Below are 24,558 nucleotides of genomic sequence, written 5' to 3'. Positions count from 1 at the left end.
AGAAGCTGCCAAACTGGTTTCCAAAGTGGCTGTACATTTTACATTCCTACAAGCAGTATATGAGTGTTCTGGTTCCTCCACATCCTCGTCAACACTTAGTATGGTCAGTCATTTTCATTTTAGCCATTCTAATACAGGCATACCTCAGAGATATTGAGGGTTCAGTTCCAGACTACATCAATAAAGTGAATATCATAATAAGTCACATGAATTTTCTGGTTTCCCAGTGCATATAAAAGTTATGTTTACACTATACTATAGTTTACTAAGTCTGCAACAGCATTATGTCTTAAAATATATATATATACAAAACTCAATTAAAATACTTTATTGCGAAAAAATGCTAGCCATCATCTGAGCCTTCAGTGAGTCCTAATATTTTTGCTGGGGGAGAGTCTTGCCTCATGTTGATGGCTGCTGACTGATCAGGATGGTAGCTGCTGAAGATTGGGGTGGCTGTGGAAATTTCTTTTAAAAAAAGGATTAAATGAAGTTTGCTGAATTGACTCTTTTTTTATTGAAGTACAGTTGACTTACAATGTGTTTCTGCTGTATAGCAAAGTGATTCTGTTATACATATATATACATTCTTTTTTTAATATTCTTTTCCATTATGGTTTATCATAGGATACTGAATATAGTTCTCTGTGCTATACAGTAGGACCTTGTTGTTTTGATTGACTCTCACTTGAACGCTTAGAGGCCACTGTAGGGCTGTTCATTGGCCTAGTTTCAATACTGTTGTGTTTGAGGGAATGAGGAGGCCCAAGAAGAGGGAGAGAGATGGGGGAACATCTGGTCGGTGGAGCAGTCAGAACACACAGAACCTTTATTAAGTTCACCATCTTATATGGGCACGGTTTGTGGCGCCCCCCCAAAAATTACAGTAATAACATCAAAGATCACTGATCACAGATCACCATAGCAAATATAATAATAATAAGCAAGTTTGAAATATTTTAAGACTTACCAAAATGAGACACAGAGACATGAAGTGAGCAAATACTATTGGAAAAATGGTGCTAGTAGACTTGCTAGATGCAGGGTTACTGCAAACCTTCAATTTGTAAAAAGAGCAATATCTACAAAGTGCAATAAAATGAAGCACAATAAAGTGAGGTATCCCCATCAATGTGTGGTGGTACCTTATTTTGCTTTTAATTTTCCTTTCTTTGATGACTAATGAGGAGTATATTTTCATGTGTCTATTTGCCATTCACATATTTTCTTTGGTGAAGTGTCTACTCAAATCTTACCCACATTTAAATTGGGTTGTTTGTTATTCTGCATGCAAGTCTTTATCACCTACATACAAAATTTTCACCCAGTCAGTTGCTTGTCTTTACATTCTTTTAACAGTGTCTTTCAAATAGCAGAATTTAAAAATTTTGATGAAGCCCATTTTATCAACTTTTGGCTTTTATGGATTGTACTTCTGGTGTCATATCTAAGAAATCTTTGCCTAATCCAAGGATGCAAAAATTTTCTCCTATATTTTCTTCTAGAGGTTTTATATATTGAGGTTCTACATTTAGATCTATGACCCACTGTGGGTAAATTTTCTTTTATAACAAAGGTGTGGACCTGCATTAATGCTTTTGTGTATAGATGTTTGTTCCAGCAAAATTGATGGAAAAGACTATTCTTTCTCCATTGAATTGCATTTGATCCATTATTGAAAATCAGCAGTCTATATATGTGGGGGCTTATTTCTGAACTCTCTATTCTGTTCCACTGATCTACATGTTTATAAAGATAAGCTACTGTAAAGACACTAGTACCATAATGTTTTGATTACTGTAGATTTATAATGAGTTTTGAAAACAGATACTCTTACTCCTCCAACTTTGTACTTTTTTTCACAGTTGTTTTAGCTAGTCTAGATCCTTTGTATTTCCAGATGAATTTGAGTATATATGGATCTATACAACAATTTGGAGAAAATTGACAAAATGACAAAAATGAGTCTTCTGATCAATGAACACCATATATCTCTCTATTTATATATTTTTAAAAATTAATTAATTAATTAATTAATTTAGGCTGCGTTGGGTCCCCATTGCTGTGTGTGGGTTTTCTTTTAGTTGCAGCGAGCGGGGGCTACTCATCATTGCCGTGCACAGGCTTCTCATTGTGGTGGCTTCTCTTGTTGCAGAGCACAGGCTCTAGGTGCATGGGCTTCAATAGTTGTGGCACGCGGGCTCTAGAGTGCAGGCTCAGTAGTTGTGGCGCACGGCTTAGTTGCTCCATGGCATGCAGGATCTTCCCAGACCAGGGCTCGAATCTATGTCCCCTGCATTGGTAGGCGGATTCTTCACCACTGCGCCACCAGGGAAGCCCTCTATTTATAATTTCTTTAACTTCTCTCAGTAGTGTTTTGTAGTTTTCAGTATACTAGTCTTTTACCACGTTTTATAGATTTACACCTATGTATTTCATGTCTTTTTATGCTCTTGTCAATGGTATTGTTTTATTTAAATACAATTTCCAATTGCTAGTTTCTAGTATATAGAAAAAACATCAAGGTTTCTATTTTTATATTGTATCCTGAAACCTTGTTAACTCATTTTTTTTATATCTAGTAGCTTTTTTGTAGATTTTAGATCTTCTATATAGATGATCATGTTGTGCGTGAATAACGACAGTCTTACTTCTTTCCTCCCAATCCAAATGCCTTTTATTTCTTGCCTTATTACACTTACTAGAACATCCAGTACAATGTTGAATAGAAGTGGAAAGAGCAAACCTCCTCCTCTTGTTCCTGATCTTAAGAATAAAGCATTCAGTTCTTTACCATTAAGTGTGATGTTATCCGCAGAGTTTTCATAGATGAGAACGTTTTCAAATTGAGAAAGGTTTCTACTTCTAGTATTTTGAGTTTTACAAGAAATGAACCTTTTCGTCGTTGAGTTATAAGAGGTCTTTAAAATTTCTGAATACTGGACCCTTATCAGAAATGTGATTGCAAATATTTCCTCCCATTCTGTGGCTTGTCTTTTCACTCTCTTAATAATGCTCTTTGTTGCACAAAAGATTTTAGCTTTGATGAAGTCCGATTTATATACTTTTCCTTTTGTTTCTTGTGTTTTTGGTGTCATTTTTTTTTTCTGTACGTGGGCCTCTCACTGTTGTGGCCTCTCCCGTTGCAGAGCACAGGCTCCGGACACGCAGGCTCAGCGGCCATGGCTCCACAACATGTGGGATCTTCCCAGACCGGGGCATGAACCCATATCCCCTGCATTGGCAGGTGGACTCTCAACCACTGCACCACCAGGAAAGCCCTGGTGTCATATTTAAGAAGGCATTGCCAAATCCAAAATCATGAAGATGTGGCTTATTTGTTTTCTTCTAAAAGTTCTATAGTTTTATCTTTTATGTATAGATCTTTTTTAAAAAAATTTATTTATTCTTGGCTGTGTTGGGTCTGTTTCTGTGCGAGGGCTTTCTCCAGTTGCGGCGAGCAGGGGCCACTCTTCATCACGGTGCGCGGGCCTCTCACTGTCACGACCTCTCCCGTTGTGGAGCAGCACAGGTTCCAGACGCGCAGGCTCAGTAGTTGTGGCTCACGGGCTTAGTTGCTCCACGGCATGTGGGATCTTCCCAGACCAGGGCTCGAACCCGTGTCCCCTGCATTGGCAGGCAGATTCTTAACCATTGCGCCACTAGGAAAGCCCTATGTATAGCTCTTTGATCCACTTTTAGGTGATTTTTTAATATATGTGAGGTAAGGGTCCAATTTCATTCTTTTACATGTGGATATCTAGTTGCCCCAGCACCATTTGTTCAAAGGACTATTCTTTCTCCATTGAATGTTCTTGGGGAAAAATCAATTGATCATAAATGTGAGGGTTTATTTCTGGACCCTGTATTCTCTGCCATTGATCTATATGTCTACCCTTATGTCTTTTGATTAATGTAGCTTTGTAATAAGTTTTAAAATCTGGAAGTGTGAGTCCTTCAACATTGTTCTTTTTCAAGATTGTTTTGGCTATTTAGAACCTCTTTCAAATTCATATGAATTTGAAAATTGGTTTTTACATATCCGGAAAAAGGCCATTGAGCTTTTGCTAGGGATTGCATGGAATCTGTAGATCATTTTGGAGAGAACTGCCATCTTAACAATATTGTGTTCCAAACTATGAACATAGGCTGTCTTTTCACTTATTTAGAGCTTCTTCAATGTCATTCAGAAATGTTTTATAGTTTTCTCTGTACAAGTTTTTCACCTCCTTGGTTAAATTTATTCCTAAGTGTTTTATTCATTTTGATGCTATTATAAATGGAATTGTTTTCTTAATTTCCTTTTTGGATTGTTTATTGCTAGTGTATAGAAATACAATGAATTTTGGCATGTTGATCTTATATCCTGTAAGTTTGCTGAATTCATTTATTAGCTGTTATTTTTTGTGGATTCTTTCAGGATTTTCTACATATATGATCACTTCATCTGCAAACAGATATCTTTACTTCTTTCTTTCTAACTTAGATGCCTTTTATTTCCTTTTGTTGCCCAGTTGTTCTGGTTAGAACTTCCAGTATGTTAACATATGAGGTTTTTATGTTTAAGAATATACATTGAGCTTCCTTGGTGGCGCAGTGGTTGAGAGTCCTCCTGCCGATGCAAGGGACACGGGTTCGTGCCCCGGTCTGGGAAGATCCCACATGCCGCGGAGCGGCTGGGCCCGTGGGCCATGGCCGCTGAGCCGGCGGGTCCGGAGCCTGTGCTCTGCAACGGGAGAGGCCACAACAGTGAGAGGCCCGCATACCGCAAAAAAAAAAAAACCAAAAGAATATACATTAAGTTAAACTAAGCTAATAAACTTTTCACTGAAAGGCTCTGTCAAGACATTCTTTATTAAAAAGAATGTTTTACAATCAGCATATTAATATATAATCTACATATATATGTGTGTGTGTGCATGTGTGTGTGTACCTGCTTGAAAAGTTCTCAGAGTACCTGTGTTAAGGATTGTGGACCTGATTTAATTTGCTTGGCAAATTTTTTTAAATGATAGTGAAACTATATACTTAGGGCTAGCCTATAACTAATTTATCATGTATATTATGTTATTAGAATCTTAATTACTGTAGTTTTACAGTACATACTTACTTAAATACCAGTATTATTGTCAAATATATATATATTTCATAGTATGGGAAATTTTAAAATTACCCTTAAAATATCCTTTTATCTGCATGTAGTCATCTATTTAAATTTAATTATTATAAGTGAAGCTCCCTTGGACAAAAGACATACTGTATAATGTATATGGTATAAAGTCACATACAGTAAAATATATTTTAATCAACCTTGAAGCTTGATCTGAAGTTGTGCTTTTGCATCTTGACGACATGATACCTTTTTAAGCCTGTGGAGTGTTTTGGGGGCTGAACAAAAGATTTAATAATCATCATAAACAGAAGCACACCAACATTTTTCCATTAAAAGATTCCTGAGAGGGCAGACAGTATATGTAAAATTGCCTAAATAGAGTTCTAACTCGTTTCTAGAGGCAGCTCAGGTACTTATCACTGTGTGTCCTTCTGCAAAATACTTAACCTTTCTAAATCTCAAGATTTTTCACCAGTAAAATAAAGTAATATTACCTACATAACTCAATAATTCATGAGGTTTCAAGTAAGTATAGTATACAAACATACTGTATGTTTTAGCAAAACATATAAACAAAAGACAGGAGTATGTAAATCACATTTTAAAATTAAAAGATTAAAGATTTATAAGAAATGTTTGAAAAGCAATAATTTAAAAATTTGAATATGATGTTTAAGGTTATTTCATCATGAAGGTTATCTGTCATAATATAGTTAAAACTTTGATAAGCTGTCTCAGGGTTTCATAAGAAGGTTTTCTTATGATACAGTAAATTAACAACTAAAATCTGTAATATTTCTTTCTTACAAGTTTTTGTTTGCATAATTTGATGCCCCTCTCAAAATTGTTATAAACTTAGGGAACAGCCCATGTTACTAAGATTCATTTGTACTATTTGTCATACTTAGAATCTGTCTTCAGAAATAGCCTGAGGTAGAGGGAACCAATCTTTTTTTTGAGATAAGGAGTAAGTAAGTAATCCTGGAAGCTGACATCAAGGTATTCAAATGTGAAGAGAGTGTATTTTTCCTTGTAATTTGTTAAGAACTAAATGCGGAACCATCAACTTTTCAGACGTTTTTTTAACCTTCTGATAGAAGTGTGAATTGAATGTTCATTGAAATGATCAGAACAGGTAAACCAACTGAGTTTTAGTTGGGGAGGTGAGATGCTTTAATTAAAGAAAAATTCCAAATAAGGTCTACATTCTGACTCACTACATATGCATTTTGGGCGCTCTCCAAATTCTCATTTAAAATATTTCTACTTTTTTGACTATGCTCCTAGCCTCCTCCCTCCCCCGCCCCATCCCCACCTCATTCTGGTTGAGACTTCATACCAAGAAGAGTAGAGTTAAGGCACTTAAAGTTGAGATACATATCTGTATGGTTCAACCCAGATCAACCAGAGAAGAGCAACTGGGACAGCACAAAAAGAGAACCAAAAGGGGGCTTTTTGTTCACTTTTTTTTGCAGAGGGATGCAGGGCTTTAAAACAATTCATTTATGAAATGAATAGTCTTCTTCACTGAAGATCTTTCCAGTCATTCAAATATATCTTGTATGCTGTGGAGACATGCAGGAATGGGGAAAGATGAAAAGCCAGAGACTAAAAGCAAACAGGCCTCCTAAAAATTAACCAGCCCACTGGAATATTATATAATCAAGTAACGCCTCTAAGGTTAGGGTTGCCAGGGATTGTGTGGGTCATAGTTATACTAAAGAATTATTTTGTTACCTCAGATTCAAATTTAACTGGGCACCCTATAATTTTATTTGCTAAATCTGGCAACCCTACTAAGGTGCTACTTATCACATCTGCGGCATTTAAAATTCAGTCAGGTTTTCTAATTTAGCATTCTTTAAAACACAATCAAAATATCAAATCATTACGTTGTATACCTGAAACCAATATGATATTCTATGTCAATTCTATCTCAATAAAAATGTCGTCCAAAAAAGTTGTTCCTCAGCATACTTGAGTTGATAATGACTGTACAGAATATCAACTATTTATTCAGTGCTTTTGATAATTCTCTGCATTTTCATAGGACATTGTAGTTTTGGAGAAGCTTGGTTTAATACCTAAGTCGATGGTATTCAATAAATATTTGCTAAATGACTGAAAAAAAAAGAACAGTCAAAGAGTTCTTACACTGCTATGTGGGGGAAAAATGTGTTTTTTCCTTAACTGTAAAAAAAAAAAAAAACTTTGAAATCTGTTCCATTACTTTTCTAAAGGTTTAGGATGGTAATAATTTCATCTACAGAATTCAGATTCTAAGTTCCTACGCAGTGTCAACATCAATGTAAGAGTAAGTTTTAGGTTTATAAGTTTTCTGACCATCCATGGATCCTCTGCCTTCTCAGTCAGGACCCTATATCAATACCGCCCTTTCTGTTTCAATGAGCTGGGGGAAGGAGGAAAACCCAGGAACACCCCTTTGCTCTTAGTCCTGGCTCAGTGTGTACAATGTGGCCTCTGTGTCTGCTTCATGCTTGCTGAGCAACAGAGGGTTAAAATCTTTTTCGATATCACCACTCAAATTGCTGTTTACCATCTAAAGTACAGGGTACAGAGTGAGGAGAAAGGCCACAAGGGTCATTATGCTTTGGTGGCAAAAGACCTATCATTATTTTCATTCTATTCAGTGCCAACAAACCATTTATTAAAGGACAAAACTGGAAATTCTCCACTTTGCTCTTTTTGAAGACTGTTTTATCTTATTTCCACAACCTGAGGAAAAGAAAGACAGCTTTACAGATGGAGCACTGCAATTGTCAGGGTCTTCTGGTGCCCACAGGCTGCCCTCATCCAATGACACTATGCTCATTGGTGAGACAATTGAATTTCATTTTTTCCTTATATTAAGTTGAAATATTTTAAGTCTTGCTGAATCTGGTTTCATGAGACTGTCATATCATTTGGTCAGTCACTGAGGGAAGCTAATCACATGAGGTTTTCAGCCTGGAGGAACCTCTCGCTTCTCGGAAGATACATTCTCTTTCATTTGTACAGTGTTTATCCCTTTATGCTGTGTATTGTAGTTTTTTGTGGCTTATCTCCCCCATTCAATGATAAACTCTGTGAGATCTCAGCAGGGCCCATGTTTACTCATCTTAATCCCCTCATCCAGAACTTTACATTGTATGTTGTAAATTCTTGATAAATATTTGTTGAATGAATGAATGTGTGGACTGTTTTTATTTTGTACTAACTACAGCTATAGAATGATATAACCGAGATGTGTGGGACTTCCAAGCAAACATCTCAGAAAGGAGTTTCTTCCCTTTTATTAACTCAAAATAAAAGACTTTGCAGTTCTGTTATCCAAAACTTCTTGGATGCAGAAAGAAAGAGGAGAAAGATTTTGGCATTTTTCTCACTGACGGTCTAAAATGTAAGTAACGCTCAGCAACTAGACTCCTGGGCCCCTGTGGGTAAGTAGAGAGGTTTAGCTGAAGTTAGTATTGACTGTGAGTACAGTGTAGTCTAGAGTCTTAAAACAGGCCTCATCCTCTGAAAGCTAAGCGGTGAAAGCTCCAGCCTGGTTGGGATCTCGTCCATAATTAGTTGGGTTTTAGGTCAGCATGTTTTTGCATATCTGTAGGAGGACTTGAATGTGGCCAGAAGAGGATGACAAACACTGAAGAGCTAGAAAAGTTATTCTGGCATAAGGGGAGGGGAGGGTTTTTTTTTTAATCTTTGCTACAATAGCAGGATAAATCACGCAAAATAAGAAAGTGGCCACGAAAAAAGTGGACGGCTAGTTTACTCTGAGTAGAACATCAGGGAAATATATCCAATATTCAGGAGGCTAAGGAGAGAATTTTTCATCTAGAGAGAAGTGGTCCTAGATTCCAGAACACAAGAACTTGGATTCCTTAGAAATAAACGTGGGAGGGAGGGAGAAAACGTAAAAGAGAACGAGAAGAGATGGACCAAGAAAAACGGCTAAAACTGGGGAGGAAGAATTGTGGATCCCATAGGATCAGGGCTAAAGGAATGAGTTTAGGTACTCTATTAGAAAATCAGATAAGAATTGTTGAAAGTTAATTAATCAATTAAACAAGGATACCAGGTACTTACTATGTACCAGTCATTGTACTAGTTTCTTTTACCATGATGTCTGATTTAATCCTCAAATAACTATTCAAGTAGACATTTTAATCTCCATTTTCCAGATTTAAAAAACCGTGGCTCATATACAATCATATTCAAGATCGCACAGATAGTAAGAAATTGAGAGGGAATTCCGGAAACCTCGGGTAATTCAGGTGATTCCTGAAAGGCGGAAGCCCATGCTCTTTCCACTATACTTAATGAATAGAGTTTGCATCGGGAGGGTTCAAATAACTATGTATGTCTATATTGACTGCTATATAGTCTATTTGTTACCCCCTGAGATTTTAATAACACTGCAATATATTTAATTTTGCAATAAATAAAAGTAAATAAAATCCTTCAGAGGAGAGAAGTCAAAAGGGAAATGAGATTGTTCAGAAAGCAAATGTCCCATTTCCTGAGGCTGCAACAACAGAAAAAGTACATACTTGGGCTCCTTTCACCTCCCCTCAACCCACGTAGCCCTCAATCCTCTAATTTACGGAACAGTTTAACTTAGTCACCTCTTACAGGGGTGCCCTCACCTCATACCCTGGTCCAATCCAGATTCTAAATGGGGTTGCGGGGTGGTGTGAAGCCTGATAAAAGAACTTGGTGGCTATTATTCACATCACTCGGTGAGACTGTGACCACTGAAAGAGCCACTGAAGGCTTTGTTCCTTCTCTGCTGTAGGTCTGCCAATAACTTGCACTCCTACTATAGCCCTTCAAATGTTGTCCTGCCTTCTCTCTCCCCTCACATCCCTGCCCCCAACATCAAGTCCTTCCAGGGACTGGATTTCTTCACCTTGAACTCTAATGACTCTAATGAATCACTGGTACCCAGTGCCACATCTTCCAGATGCTGACCACCACCAGCACTTCCTTTGAGTCTATCATAAACAATAAAACCTATGAACTTTACAAAGCATTGTTACATTTGTTTATTTCACCCGGTCCTCACAATCCTGTATGCTTGGGTACGTGCATTTCTTATCCTCATTTTAAGGATAAGAAGCCTGAAGAGTTTTGACTCGCCCTGGGACACAAGGATATTAAGTAGCAGAGCTCCTTTTTCTGATTTTCTGGCCATTGCTCTTTCATCTCTGCCCTGTTGCATTCTGACTATCATTTCTGCCCATTGGCCGATATACTGATTTCAGATCTATTTTTGACTTCAAGTTCTCAAATGCTTGCTTTTTGTTTTTTGCCTCTGGGGGTCCACTTCTAATTTTCCTCTCTAGCCCAGAGATTCTCAAACTTTACAGTGGACCAGAATCATCCGGGATGCTTGTTAGAATGTGGCTTCTGAGGCCTCAACCCCAAGGGATGTGATTTAGTATGTTTGAAGGGAGGATGCAGGAATCTCCATTTTAACAATTACTCTAAGTGATTATGATGGAAGGGAGTCCAAAGACCACCCTTTGAGAAATGCTGTTTTAGCTATTCTGAAATAAGGCTACAATCAGATAATCCTCAAAGTGAAAACTGCTGGGGGATTCTTCAGTTTGAGTGTTGTGTTGCCTTGAGTTACAGAGCTCTTACACAATGTGAAGTGAATAATGTGGAACATTCAATCAACACAGTTGTTCACCGCAGTAAAATGTCAACATTTCAAGTCTTTTTTTCAAAAGACTTCTTAAGAATCACTCTCTCTATACATGGTCCTGTTTAAAAGGAATTACAGCTGCTCCTACTTTTGTAACTAACACTTCCAAATCTGTCTATAAAATATTTAAAATGAACAAAGTGCAGCTACAGCTATATTTGCAGTCGTGTAGAACAAATCCATTGCCTTCAAAATTATAAATCTGACTAATTAAAACTAAACGAAAACACTACTGAATAAGAATGGAATTTTTAAGCACATAAGCAATGGAAGAAACTGCAAATGGAAAAATCAATAGATTTGGACTACACAAAAATGGAAAAACTTGAAGCTCAAAAGCCATTACTAAATAAGAAAACGTAGAAGACAAACCACAAACTGGGAAAAATATTTGCAACAGACATTAAAAAGGGATGATCGATTTAAAATACTAAAAAGCTCACAAAAATCAAAATGGAAAATGGGTAAAGCACAAGAAAAGAGATAAATACACATGAGGCAAGTTCAAGAACCTAATGGATATATTTTTTCAGGTGCTCAGTATTTTAAAATACCACTTTTGTCAATCAAATTAAGAACTATTAAATGATTATTTGGGAGAGTTCAGTGAAAAGGACAGGCATGCTCAAACACTGCTGGTGGCTGGGTAAATTGGTACAAACTTTTTAAAGATACTTTTAAAATTCTTATCATGAATGCTTTTTGAAAAAAAATCACACACTTAGACCCAGTAAGTTCCGTTGTAGGATCCCACTCGAATGAAACAATCAGAAATTCAGACAAAGATTACAGAATTATTTTTAAGATGGAAAAATTGGAATCAAACTGAATGTCCAACCATAAAAGCATGTTATTTTTAATAAACAGCCCGTGGTATATTCATATGACAAAATGTTATATAACAATTTAAACTGGTGTTTTCAAATACTTAACGGTTCTTGAAAATGTTTCAGATGTAAGGACACTTTGAAAAGCCAAGATATAGCATTGTATATATAATATGATCCCAATTTTCTTTTAAAATATTTTATATGCACATTAAAAAGCTATAAATAACTACATCAAAATGCTAACAGCTGTTATATCTGGGTGTTGAGATTTTTATTCTCCTCTTAGTACTTTTCTGAACTATCAATTCTCTACAATGACCATACGTTACTTTTATAATCAGAAAATGCAACAAATGGTATTTCAAAAGTCCCTCTGAAAGCATAACATAAAGAAGGAAAAGTTGTCAACTTAATTAATTTATAGTTTGCAAGTGACAGAGAACATTCACCACTTGTTTCTGTAGCAGGCACTGGAATCCATTTATGGAATGCCAGTGACCTTATATTCTGAAGACAACTGCTTATCTGTCTCCTTAATTGAAAGAGGGGGATATGGACACAAGGCAACAGTCTCTGGGAACAGATGTCTGAAGGAAAATAAAACAATTATCAGGATAAAGCAAAAGGAAATTTTTACTAACAATTCTTGTCTAACTATATTTTAATTTAGGGGTCTTAGACCAAAACACTTCTCCTTGTACAATCCGGTACCCGAAGTGACCAACGAACGTAACACCATTAACACTTTTGAGTTTTTTGTTGTTCTTTTTTTTTTTTTAACAGAGAAGACTTTCCTTCAAGATATTTAAATTGTAATCATAAGAGAAATGTCGTATTCCTTCCTTGACAGTTGAATGGTTGGACAGGGGTTAGTTTTGGTAATTAAAAGACTGAAAAGGAAGACGACACAGGCTGGGATACTTGACCTGACCCATCAAAGACCAACTTTGCAGGAGAAAATACCAAAGAATCTTAGGCATCCATATTAATTTTGTTTGTATCATGCTTGATAGACTGATGGGACAGAGATAATTCTGGTACACTACTTGCTAGCTGAATACCCACCTAGAGCCCAAATTTCTTCATATTAAAATCAGCATGGAAAATGGTCCCTTCTTGGTTACTGGGCAAATGAAAACTAAGTGGGGGTCACTTCAGGTAATCTGGAAGGGAGTTAGAGCCAAGATTTTTCTCCCAGCTCCACAGGAGGTCACTACTTGAGCATTCCCAAACTCAAAGTGGGGAATTAGACTTGGTGAGTTTAATTCTCCATGTTTAAAAGGATAGGTTCAGAACTGAGGAATTTCAGAGGTTGATGCACTATATCTAATTTATCGAACCTCTGTCCAGGGCTAGACATGCCAATTAACAAACTGAGTAGTCACTGTATACAGTGTAATTTGGAAGATATCTTAAGGATTATGCATCCAAATCTCCCCTCCCCTAACCCCTTGAAACAGGCTGTCCTGATATACTACCATTCGCTGGGACATTTACTGATTGGGAGGGATGGCAAGGAGTTAGCTAATAACACATTAACAGTGATGAGTTTATCTAATTCAAACCTATCCTTTGGTACTTAGGGAAAGAAATCAGAGACTGAGAGCACACAAGGAAAGGCAGATATTGTAGGGATCCTATGAAGTGGGGGAAGAGAGTTACTCAAATAATGGAAAAGAATGGGTGAAAGAGCTCTAAAGATGGATTTTGCCTACATTAATTCAACAGACATTTCTTGAGCCAGATACTGTGTCAGCGCTGCAAATACAAAGAAAGGGGACTTCTCTTAGATTTCATGGTCTAATGGGGATGTGGGGAATATGTGAATTCAGAAGTTTAGTCCCATCTTACATTCTAGTAAAAAGCTTTGGCAGACAACTCAGCCTCTTCTTCATCTTTCATCAAACATTTATTTGCTCTATTATGTACCTAGGACTTAGAAACTAGGGACACAAAGCCCAATAAGGTGGAATCACTGCCCTCAAGGAGCTAAGTATGAGATGTTGTGAGAGTGCAGAGATAGAACCATTAGCTCTGCCTTGGAGGGGCTGGAGAAGTCATCTCCAAAGATGTCATTTGATATAGGACTTGAAGGATGGTTAGGGACCTGCTAGGTTAAAAAGGAACATGAAAGCAGACCTCACAGAGGAACAGAGGGTAAATGATAGAGATACTATGTACCGATACTTTATGTATGTTATATTTGATACTTCATTCAATAACAACTAACTGAGCACATGCTATATACCTGGCACTATGCTCAAGTGTTAATACTCTGAATTTTCTTATGAGCATACCAAGGCAGACAGAGACTAAATAACTTTCTCAAAGCCACACAGATAGCAAGAGACAGATTCAAACCAAGTTCTGACTCTCCTTAAATACACATGTTTTCTATTCCACTGTCAAAAGTGGATTATATAGGTATACAGGCATATTTGGGAAATGATGAAATAGCTGGTTTAGCTAGAATATGAGGGAATGTGTGGGTGGGGTGAGAAGTGGCAGCAGACAATCTATGGAATGTTTCACTAATTTGCATGTTAAGGTTTATATATCTGATCATTTGCATTCAATTTTAGAAAAGAAGAAGTAATTCCTTTTTGTGCCTTTTCAAGAAGATCCTAGAACAGGTATAATAATAACTTTTTAAAGTTTTTAGAAACTTATGACCCCACAATGTTGAGGAGGAAAATAAACCAAGAAAGAATTAAAATGGATTCTCAATGCAACCATTTTTTACTTACAATTATGTTAAAACACCATGAATATTTATCACTCAGCTTTCCAGACAATATGCCCGAACCCAACTGAGGAGAAGGGAACAGCTGTCTGAAGCAAATGTGAGGATACCAGATAAAAACGACAACCTTCATGTTGCATCCTAACTATATTATATTTATATAATTTCATGTTTTTCATTTTCCAAAAACCATTGCCAAATTCTGCATACATCTTGAAAATTCATTACTTATAAAATTAATTCTCATTAAGTGATCTATAAATGTATTAAGAAGTGTTACAAAAGAAAGTGTTTTGCAATAAAGATTAAGTTGTTGCGTGGTGCAAGCCACCACTTTTATAGGATTTCGATTAAGCCTTCAGGGCAGTAATTGAAATGACCTATCTTAGTGATCATGGGAAAGAATTGTCCCCTGTACTGAAATTTAAGATGTTGGTTTTAAGATTGTAGATATTAATGTTTAAGCAAATATTTAGCTTCCATGAAGCACCAAAGCATTATGATTAATTTAATGGCTTTTAATGGGAATAACTGAAAACACAGAAATTAGCTCTGAGCACGGCACTTTCATTTTAAAATTTTAAGTAATTGAAAAAAACCCTACTAATAGTTATGCATTTTTTGGATTTTGATAATACTTTATCCTTTCATACACAGTTTTGTAATTTATATATCAATTTCCCTTTTAGAAACTGAATTTTTAAAACATCTTTATTGGAGTATAATTGCTTTACAATGATGTGTTAGTTTCTGCTGTATAACAAAGTGAATCAGCTGTATGTATACATATATCCTCATACGCCTTCCCTCTTGAGCCTCCCTCCCACCCTCCCTATCCCACCCCTCTAGGTGGTCACAAAGCACAGTACTTCTAATTATTTATAAAGCTCTATGAGGGACTTCCCTGGTGGTGCAGTGGTTAAGAATCTGCCTGCCAATACAGGGGACACGAGTTTGATCCCTGGTCCAGAAGGTCTGAAAGATCCACACGCCACAGAGCAACTAAGCCTGCGAGCCACAACTACTGAGCCTGTGTGCCACAACTACGGAAACCCGCATGCCTAGAGCCTGTGGTCCACAACAAGAGAGGTCACCGCAATGAGAAGCCCACACACTGCAACAAAGAGTAGCCCCCATCGCCACAACTAGAGAAAGCCCGCACGCAGCAACAAAGACCCAACGCAACCATAAATAAATAAATTTATTTTTTAAAAAACAAAAACTCTATGAGACATTTGGAAAAAATTATACTACTACCGATAAGCATTCAATTAGCCCACTTTTCTGGCCTGCACTTTGGAAGCTGAGCTGTTCCAAACCTTCAGAGGATTTTCTTTCCTCCACAAAAGAAAAAAGAAAAAAAAGGGTTGGTATAAATACTAATGGAAGTATTGGTTCATTTTTGAGAAATTTATATTTACTTCAAAACAGAAGGTAAGATTGAGAAAAGACCTTAATGTTCTGAATCATTTCTGGTAAAAAGAATGATATCTATTACTATTTTCAATATTCCAAGTTAAACTTTAAAGACGGAAGACTCCTGGACGACTGCTTCTAGTCTGGCACATCCATCCGTTCTGTGCATCTGGGGAGCTCTAACGCATAATCATATGTCACTGGGAGGTAGGAGAGGCTGGCATTCATATCTGGGTTTAAAGGAAGTACTGCCAACCCTTTGCAATCTGTTAACCTATGCCTCTCTCCTTGGTGGGTTTTCTGCTCTTGAAACTTACACTGATCCAGAATGATTATGTCATGTACTTGACTGAGCGGTACCTGCTTCAGACAAGGTAACAAAGAAACTGGAAAGGATAAATAAGCCTAGAATCTGTTTCTCAGATTTGATGAAGAGAACGGGTTTGCCCTCCTTTAACAGAAGAGAAGAACTTTTGTATACTCAACAATAAGGAAAAGGGGAAATGAGAATTAAGGAGGCAATCTAGGTGAAGTCTTTCCATTGTGGCGCAGGATGACCTGTCAAGTGACCTCTTTGCAGACATTGAATTGTTCCTCCTGTTGTGAATAATTTACTCCAGCTTCCCCAGGAATAATGTACTGACTTTCATGCCTCTTAGAATCAGACTAATTAATTAGAGAGTCCACTTTAAAAAGTAGTCGGAACAAGGGATCTTTGCATTGTGTGACCTGTAGGGGGCACTGTCTCAAAACCAGCAAATCATCTCTATGCTGAGCTGCTATTCAGGTTTTCCTTGCTTTCACTTGCCTCCCCTTGCCTCCTTGTCAAGCCCTCATCTTGGACTGGGTTCTTAAAACTTGGATTTTGCATTTCTTTTGATTGACAGGGTTCTTGATCTTGGTCAGTCCCGGCCCTACTTTTGCTCTGTATGTGCAAGGTTTTGGAGACCCACTTACACCCTCCCTGCTATTTGGGTACACTCAGGTAGTACCTTATTGTTGACTTCCCTTCTCCAGGAAACTGACAGCTGGAAGGGACTCTATCCTGCTACATGGCCTGAGTTAAGGCAGGGTCACTGGAACACATCATTATCTAGCATACTTGCAAATCCACACTTAAAATTGAATTACACAGAAAGATTATAATCCTGAAAATGCCATCTGGTAAGGTAACTATAAAAGGACTTTGAAAGAACCAAAAGATTACGGCAAGTCATTTTGTTCCTGTGGGCCTCTGTTTTATTAATCAGTAAAGTGAGGGGGATGGTCTATAATGTTCCTTCTAACACAAAAATTCTATGATTTTCATTATCAAATTATTTTATTTTTTTGAATTTTATTTTTTTATACAGCAAGTTCTTATTAGTTATCCATTTTATACATATTAGTGTATATATGTCAATCCCAATCTCTATTTTAGTTTTTAAATGTGATGCTTCAGGAGACCCTATATTAAACAAATTAAAGAAAATGTAGGCCATATGCTATGGGTGTTTTGTTATCAACACATTTATTTTGAAATATATTTCATTTGTTTAAAACTACCTCCCTCCGACACACGATTTATGTGACTCGTAATTCAGAGTTCATCAGGTAGGACAAGTTGGGCTAAAATAGTATATTTTCTGGAAAATTTGATAAATTAGGCCTCTGTCTATATCCTGCCTAGAGGATAAACTGAAAATCTGTTTTTACTATTTGTAACAAATAACTGGTTTGACTAAGCTTTTCACTGAAACTATCCTATATTTTAATATCCCATAGAATATAGCCTGAAAATAAAACTCTCTTTATTTCCAGTCTTCAGAGTCCTAAAATATCTATGTTATTAATCCTGAACATCACCTAAAATACTGCTTAAGAGGAAGATAGAATTATATTTTTCCTGCTGCCATTGGCATGAATTTCAATTTCACGGATCCACTGACTTACTCTTCAAAGGTGACAGTGTCATTTGGTGGAAAGAAAGCACCATGTGTAGAATTATAAAAATAAATACATGCTACTATACACCATCAACATTAGATTAGGCATAAGTGTAATAAACATGCTTGCTTATCAATGAGATTTACCACTAGTGGGCTAACCAATTTTCCATGGAATTGAGAAGAAAGGTAAAATCATCAGCTGCATTCCCATGCTTTATTTTTTGGGATAAAGTACAGTGAACGTTTCCTGTAAGATCCTATGGTTCTATTCACAGGCTGTAGAGTCAGATATGAGATGGAATATCTCCTCCCCACTCCTGCACCTTCCAGCTTCTACATTACAAGCCAAATGATCTTGGGTAAAAGTTACTAATTAGTTCTATAAGCCTTATTTTCTCATTTGAATATGGGGATAATAACACTTCCATTCATGGAATAGTTACTAGCCTTAAATGAGATAATATACATAAAGTTCCTAGTACAAGTCCTGACACATAGAAGGAGCTCAATAAGAGGTAGCTGTAGTTGTCATTCCCCCCTACCCCCGTGGAATTCCGCAACTGTGATTACATTCAAATTTGAATGGTGATAAAGAAATGAGAGTAGAATACAGCTATCCATCAGTTGCTTGATATTAAAGATTGTGAAGACCTAAGATTGTAATGTGCAAAGGTGCTAATTTCTATCTTAATCTGTTTCATATCTTCAGTCATGAACCAATTCTAATGTAAATATACCCCTATAAGAACACAACTCCATCCAGATACCAAGTCCATACTGGGGCAAGCACAGCAACCCAGACGGAGTCAGCAAACTAAGCTGCTCCAGGCCCAACCTGTTGCTGCTTGTTTTTGTAAATAAAGCTTTATTGGCCCATCACCAAGACCATTTGTTTACTTATTGTCTGTGGCTGCTTCCTTACTCTAACAGCCAAGTTGAGCAGTTGTTAACAGAGACTATGTGGCCTGTGTGCCAAAAATATTTACTATCTGGCCCTTCGTAGATCATGTTTTTGACTCCTGACTTAGAATATTCCTACGAGTTTGATCTCATTTCACATGGTGTACTTTCCTGAGGACCCCCAAATATTTAAAAAAATTTTAAAGTTTAGTTAAGCTTAGTTACTTCTAGGCCTACTCCATTCCATCCACTAGATGAGATGTATCTTACTATAATGGTGCCAGTGTGTGAAAGGGAATCCTCTCTGAATGGACAGGTTTACACTCTATTTACACCCTTGTTCAGGTGACCCTATGACATTGACGAAGAAACAAACCAGTGGATGCGTTCTTGATTCTGAATTATCAAAGAGATGTTTGTTGGTTCAAAATGAAACTTCTTGTCCTCAGCCCTTCTGTGACATTTTATAAGGAAACTCTTGGTTATTTAGACCAAGTGTCCAATTCTCTTTCTGACTGCAATTAGTTATGAAAACATTGGCATGATATAATCCCTAAGCCAGTATAGTCACATGATTACTTAAACCTTTCTAAAAGTATCAGAGAAGAAATATATCTTTTTTTTTTTTTTTTTTTTTTTGCTATCCAGCTTCTGTGTCTGGCTTATTTGATTTGTTGAAATCAAATGTTTTTGCAATGTTGAAATCTCTTTTGTGGTAAATTGAAGCACTTTGTCCTTCTTGCAGTGACAGTGGCAAACAAGGGATCATGCTGAACAAGAGGTAGATGACTTTATCTTCCAAGGCCCTTTTGATTTCTGAGTTTAGTTTGTCTCTTGCAATACAGATCCTTTCTATACTTGTTTCCTGCCGTCACATGCCATATCTTCACTAGTGTGGTTTTCCTGTGCTTAAGCAGCCTAATTGTGTCAATCTCTTTTTTAATACCAGCTTTGTTGAGATATAATTCACAACACCATACAATTCATCTGCTTAAATGGTACAATTCAATGGTTTTTAGTGTATTTACAGAGTTGTGCAACCATCAGTTTATTTTAGAACATTTTCATGGCCCCAAAAGGGAACCCCATCAGCAGTAACTCCCCATTTTCCTTCAAATCCACCCCTCCCCACCCCAGCTCCCAGCAACAACGAATCTACTTTCTGTCTCTATGGATTTTCCCTTTTCGTACATTTCAGATAAATAGACTCATACAATATGTGATCTTTTGTAACTGGCTCCTTTCACTTAGCATAATATTTTCAAAGTTCATCTATGTTATAACTCTGTCAATCTCTTTTTAAAGTCACATTTTGTTTCTTTAGTAGACACAGACTCAAATATTTATGGTATTTAACCAATGACCTATGTGGTGAAAGCTCCTTTTTCAGTCTCTTGATCCATCCATCTGCCTTCAAATACTTATAGCATTTAAAAATAATATTATATTCTCTCTCTCTCTCTCTCTCTCTCTCTCTGCGCGCACGCACACACACACAAACACACACACACACACACACACACACACACACACACACACAGGCTCTTATGCACACAGACACTTTTAAATTCACTAAAATCTGGCCTAACATATTTGAGACTCAAACAATCAAGAATAATAGGCTAACTATTATTCAACATAGTTTTGGAAGTTTTAGCCACAGCAACCAGAGAAGAAAAAGAAATAAAAGGAATCCAAATCAGAAAAGAAGAAGTAAAACTGTCACTGTTTGCAGATGACATGATACTATACATACAGAATTCTAAAGATGCTACCAGAAAACTGCTAGAGCTAATTAATGAATTTGGTAGAGTAGCAGGATACAAAATTAATGCACAGAAATCTCTTGCATTCCTATACACTAATGATAAAAAAATCTGAAAGAGAAATTAAGGAAACACTCCCATTTACCACTGCAACAAAAAGAATAAAATATCTAGGAATAAACCTACCTAAGGAGACAAAAGACCTGTATGCAGAAAACTATAAGACACTGATGAAAGAAATTAAAAATGATACAAACAGATAGAGAGATATACCATGTTCTTGGATGGGAAGAATCAACATTGTGAAAATGACTCTACTACCCAAAGCAATCTGCAGATTCAATGCAATCCCTATCAAACTACCAATGGCATTTTTCACAGAACTAGAACAAAAAATTCCACAGTTTGTAAGGAAACACAAAAGACCCCCAATAGCCAAAGCAATCTTGAGAACGCAAAATGGAGGTGGAGGAATCAGGCTCCCTGACTTCAGACTATACTACAAAGCTACAGTAATCAAGACAGTATGGTACTGGCACAAAAATAGAAATATAGATCAAGGGAACAGGATAGAAAGCCCAGAGATAACCCCACACACATATGGTCACCTTATCTTTGATAAAGGAGGCAAGAATATAGAATGGAGGAAAGACAGCCTCTTCAATAAGTGGTGCTGGGAAAATTGGACAGCTACATGTAAAAGAATGAAATTAGAACACTCCCTAACACCACACACAAAAATAAACTCAAAATGGATTAAAGACCTAAATGTAAGGCCAGATACTATCAAACTCTTAGAGGAAAACCTAGGCAGAACACTCTATGACATAAATCACAGCAAGATCCTTTTTGACCCACCTCCTAGAGAAATGGAAATAAAAACCAAAATAAACCAATGGGACCTAATGAAACTTAAGAGCTTTTGCACAGCAAAGGAAACCATAAACAAGACCAAAATACAACCCTCGGAATGGGAGAAAATATTTTCAAATGAAGCAACTGGCAAAGGATTAATCTCCAAAATTTACAAGCAGCTCATGCAGCTCAATATCAAAAAAAACAAACAACCCAATCCAAAAATGAGCAGAAGACCTAAATAGACATTTCTACAAAGAAGATATACAGATTGCCAACAAACACATGAAAAGATGCTCAACATCACTAATCATTAGAGAAATGCAAATCAAAACTACAATGAGGTATCACCTCACATGGTCAGAATGGCCATCATCAAAAAATCTACAAACAATAAATGCTGGAGAGGGTGTGGAGAAAAGGGAACCCTCTTGCACTGCTGGTGGGAATGTAAATTGATACAGCCACTATGGAGAACAATATGGAGGTGCCTCAAAAAACTAAAAATAGAACTAACATACAATCCAGCAATTTCACTTCTGGGTATTCATCCAAAGAAAACAAAAACACTAATTGGAAAAGATATATGCATTCCTATGTTTACTGCAGCATTATTTACAATAGCCAAGATATGGAAGAAACCCAAGTACCCATTAATAGAGGGATGGATAAAGAAGATGTGATGTACATGCATACAGTGGAATATTACTCAGCCATAAAAAAGAATGAAATCTTGCCATCTGTGGCAACATGGATGGACCTGGAGGGTATTATGCTAAGAGAAATAAGCCAGATAGAGAAAAACAAATACTATATGACTTCACTTATATGTGGAATCTAAAAAGCAGAACAAACGAACAAACAAAACAAAATAGAAACAGACTCAGAGATACAGAGAACAAACTGGTGGTTGCCAGAATGGAGGCGGCATGGGGAAATGAGTGAAATAGGTGAAGGGGAATGAAAGGTACAAACTTCCTGCTATAAAATAAATGTCACAGGGATGTAATGTACACATACAGAATATAGTCAATAATATTATAACAACTCGTTTAGTGATTGATGGTAACTGGACTTATTGTGATGATCATCTCATAAAAATATCAAATCAACATGTACATGTGAAACTAATATAATATTGTATGTTAATTATAACTCAATTTTTAAAGGATGAATTAAGCCCTATGATCTGCCTTTGAGCTTCTGAAAGGGACCCTGAAGACCAGCTGTGCAAGCCTCTTTTATTTTTTTAATATTTATTTATTTATTTTAGCTGCACCAGGTCTTAGTTGCGGCACGCGGGATCTTTTAGTTCTGACATACAGGATCTTTTAGTTGCCTCATGCAGCCTTCTTAGTTGCTGCATGTAAACTCCTAGCTGTGGCATGCATGCAGGATCCAGTTCCCCCACCAGGGATCGAAACCGGGTCCCCTGCGTTGGGAGCACAGAGTCCTACCCACTGGACCACCAGGGAAGTCCCTGCAAACCTCTTTATATAGATAGGAAAACTACCAACTTTGGGTTACTTTGTGAATGATCCTATATGGCTTAAATTGATGGTGTGAAAGATCAGAAAGAAATGCAGTTTGAATAGAGCTTTGAGTCTGAGGCTCCTTTCTTAGAGCAAAACGTTAGCCTCTGAAAAGGACATTTAGATTTTGGGTAACACAAAAGTAGCTTAGTTACATCAAGACGGCTATCATAGCAGTATTCATTAAAATGGAGTTCTACTTTGTTGAGCTTGTTAAACAGGAATCTCAACCAGCATCCAAATAGGGCAAGTTTTATCTGTTGGAAACTACCGAGGCACTGAGACACAGTGCCATTACCTGGGCACCCTGTGGCTTTGAAACTGTGACCACTGTACTTCCATTAAAGTGACATTTCCTGACCACAAACTCTTACTGAATTCTGACATCCTCAGTGTTAGTAAATAAAGTAAAGCTTCTATGTAAGCTTTTTTGAAAAAAAAAACAAGAAAGTGTAAATAGCATATGCATAGGATTCTTAATATTTTGACTTATTCTGAATTCTAACACTTGAAAAATAAACTAAAATAGAATACTAAGTTAAGTAATTGAGACAAATATATCCGTACTCGAAAATTTAGCTTGCACAGTCCCTTCATACAGACATTCTAAGTCTGTAAATTTAAGTTTTAAAGCAGGTGGAAGTTCTTCAGTGGCGACTTAACAGACGCCATAAAAATGTAGAAAACTGAAGTACTGTATTAGTGTATCTAGAAATTTTGTGTAAAGAATTCCAGAAACCATACCAAACCTTGGGCCAATTACTGAAAGCCAGAAATCTCACTGTGGGTCCTCTTGTAAATGTGTGTGGCGGTACACTTCACAGTCCACACAACACGAACATGTTGAAATCAGTATTTTTGTGCTGACACAAATCTGACCCAGTACAAAATCTCTCATACCAGAAATTTAATATTTCCGATAGCCAGATTGCTCTCTCATTTCTTTTTCACCTTTCTGTGCCTTTCATATGTTCTTCCAGTTGGTTAATCATTAATTAATATTTAATGAGCCTTTTTCCCAGTGCCAATTCCTTCTCTGCTAGTGTAGCCTTTAGGCAGTATATGAACTCCCCTCTTCTGCCCATTCAAGAAGCACCGGCACTCACTATAGGTTAATTTCTCTAAGGAAATTCATAATAGCAGATGAAGTGAGGGTTCCTTGACAAGATCATTAGATTTTGCGGGATCTTGGTTCCCTGACCAGGGATGGAACACGTGCCTCCTGCATTGGGAGCGCTGTCTTAACCACTGGACTGCCAGGGAAGTCCCAGGCCACTCTTAATTTAACAATTTTCGTAGTGCATATAAAATGAGAAGTAGTTGAACCAATTTTTAATTCTTAAAAAACTTTCCAAGCACACATTTCCTGAACAAAATGGTTGTGACTGAAACATGAAAGGGCTTAGCTTTTTTCTTCTACAGGTGTGCCACAAGCCAGTCTCTTGACCTGACCCTGGAGAATCCGTCAAACTCTGGTCCTTGGAGCTGATTTTGGACCTGGAATGAGCCAAAGGATTGGAATGCACAATAAGGAGGGGAAACCTCCGCGCGTATTAATGAAAGAGGTCAATTATGACACAGAGGCCAAGAAGAAGAAAGGGTCCTCTGGGAAGCAGGAGCACGTCTCCAAGTTTTCTCTGGTGAAGGGAGACTGATGAAAATTGACATCCATTTTCAGTCAAACGAGTGGGAACCACGTTATTTCCACCTTCCCTTCCCACCTCCACCTCTCATTCCTTTCCGCATGGACAAACAGACCAGA

At 37.1% G+C, this 24,558-nt stretch overlaps 1 protein-coding gene across 1 annotated transcript in view; it reads left to right on the top strand.

Moving 5' to 3' along the window:
• Window positions 1-24,558, top strand: part of PLS3 (plastin 3) — a 241,895-nt gene that overhangs the window by 125,541 nt on the left and 91,796 nt on the right. The window lies entirely within an intron of this gene.

This window comes from Kogia breviceps, chromosome X (genome assembly GCF_026419965.1).
Source record: "Kogia breviceps isolate mKogBre1 chromosome X, mKogBre1 haplotype 1, whole genome shotgun sequence".
Classification (NCBI taxonomy): domain Eukaryota; kingdom Metazoa; phylum Chordata; class Mammalia; order Artiodactyla; family Physeteridae; genus Kogia; species Kogia breviceps.
Note: the sequence above shows the minus strand (reverse complement) of the source record. Positions and strands in the feature narration are given on the sequence as shown.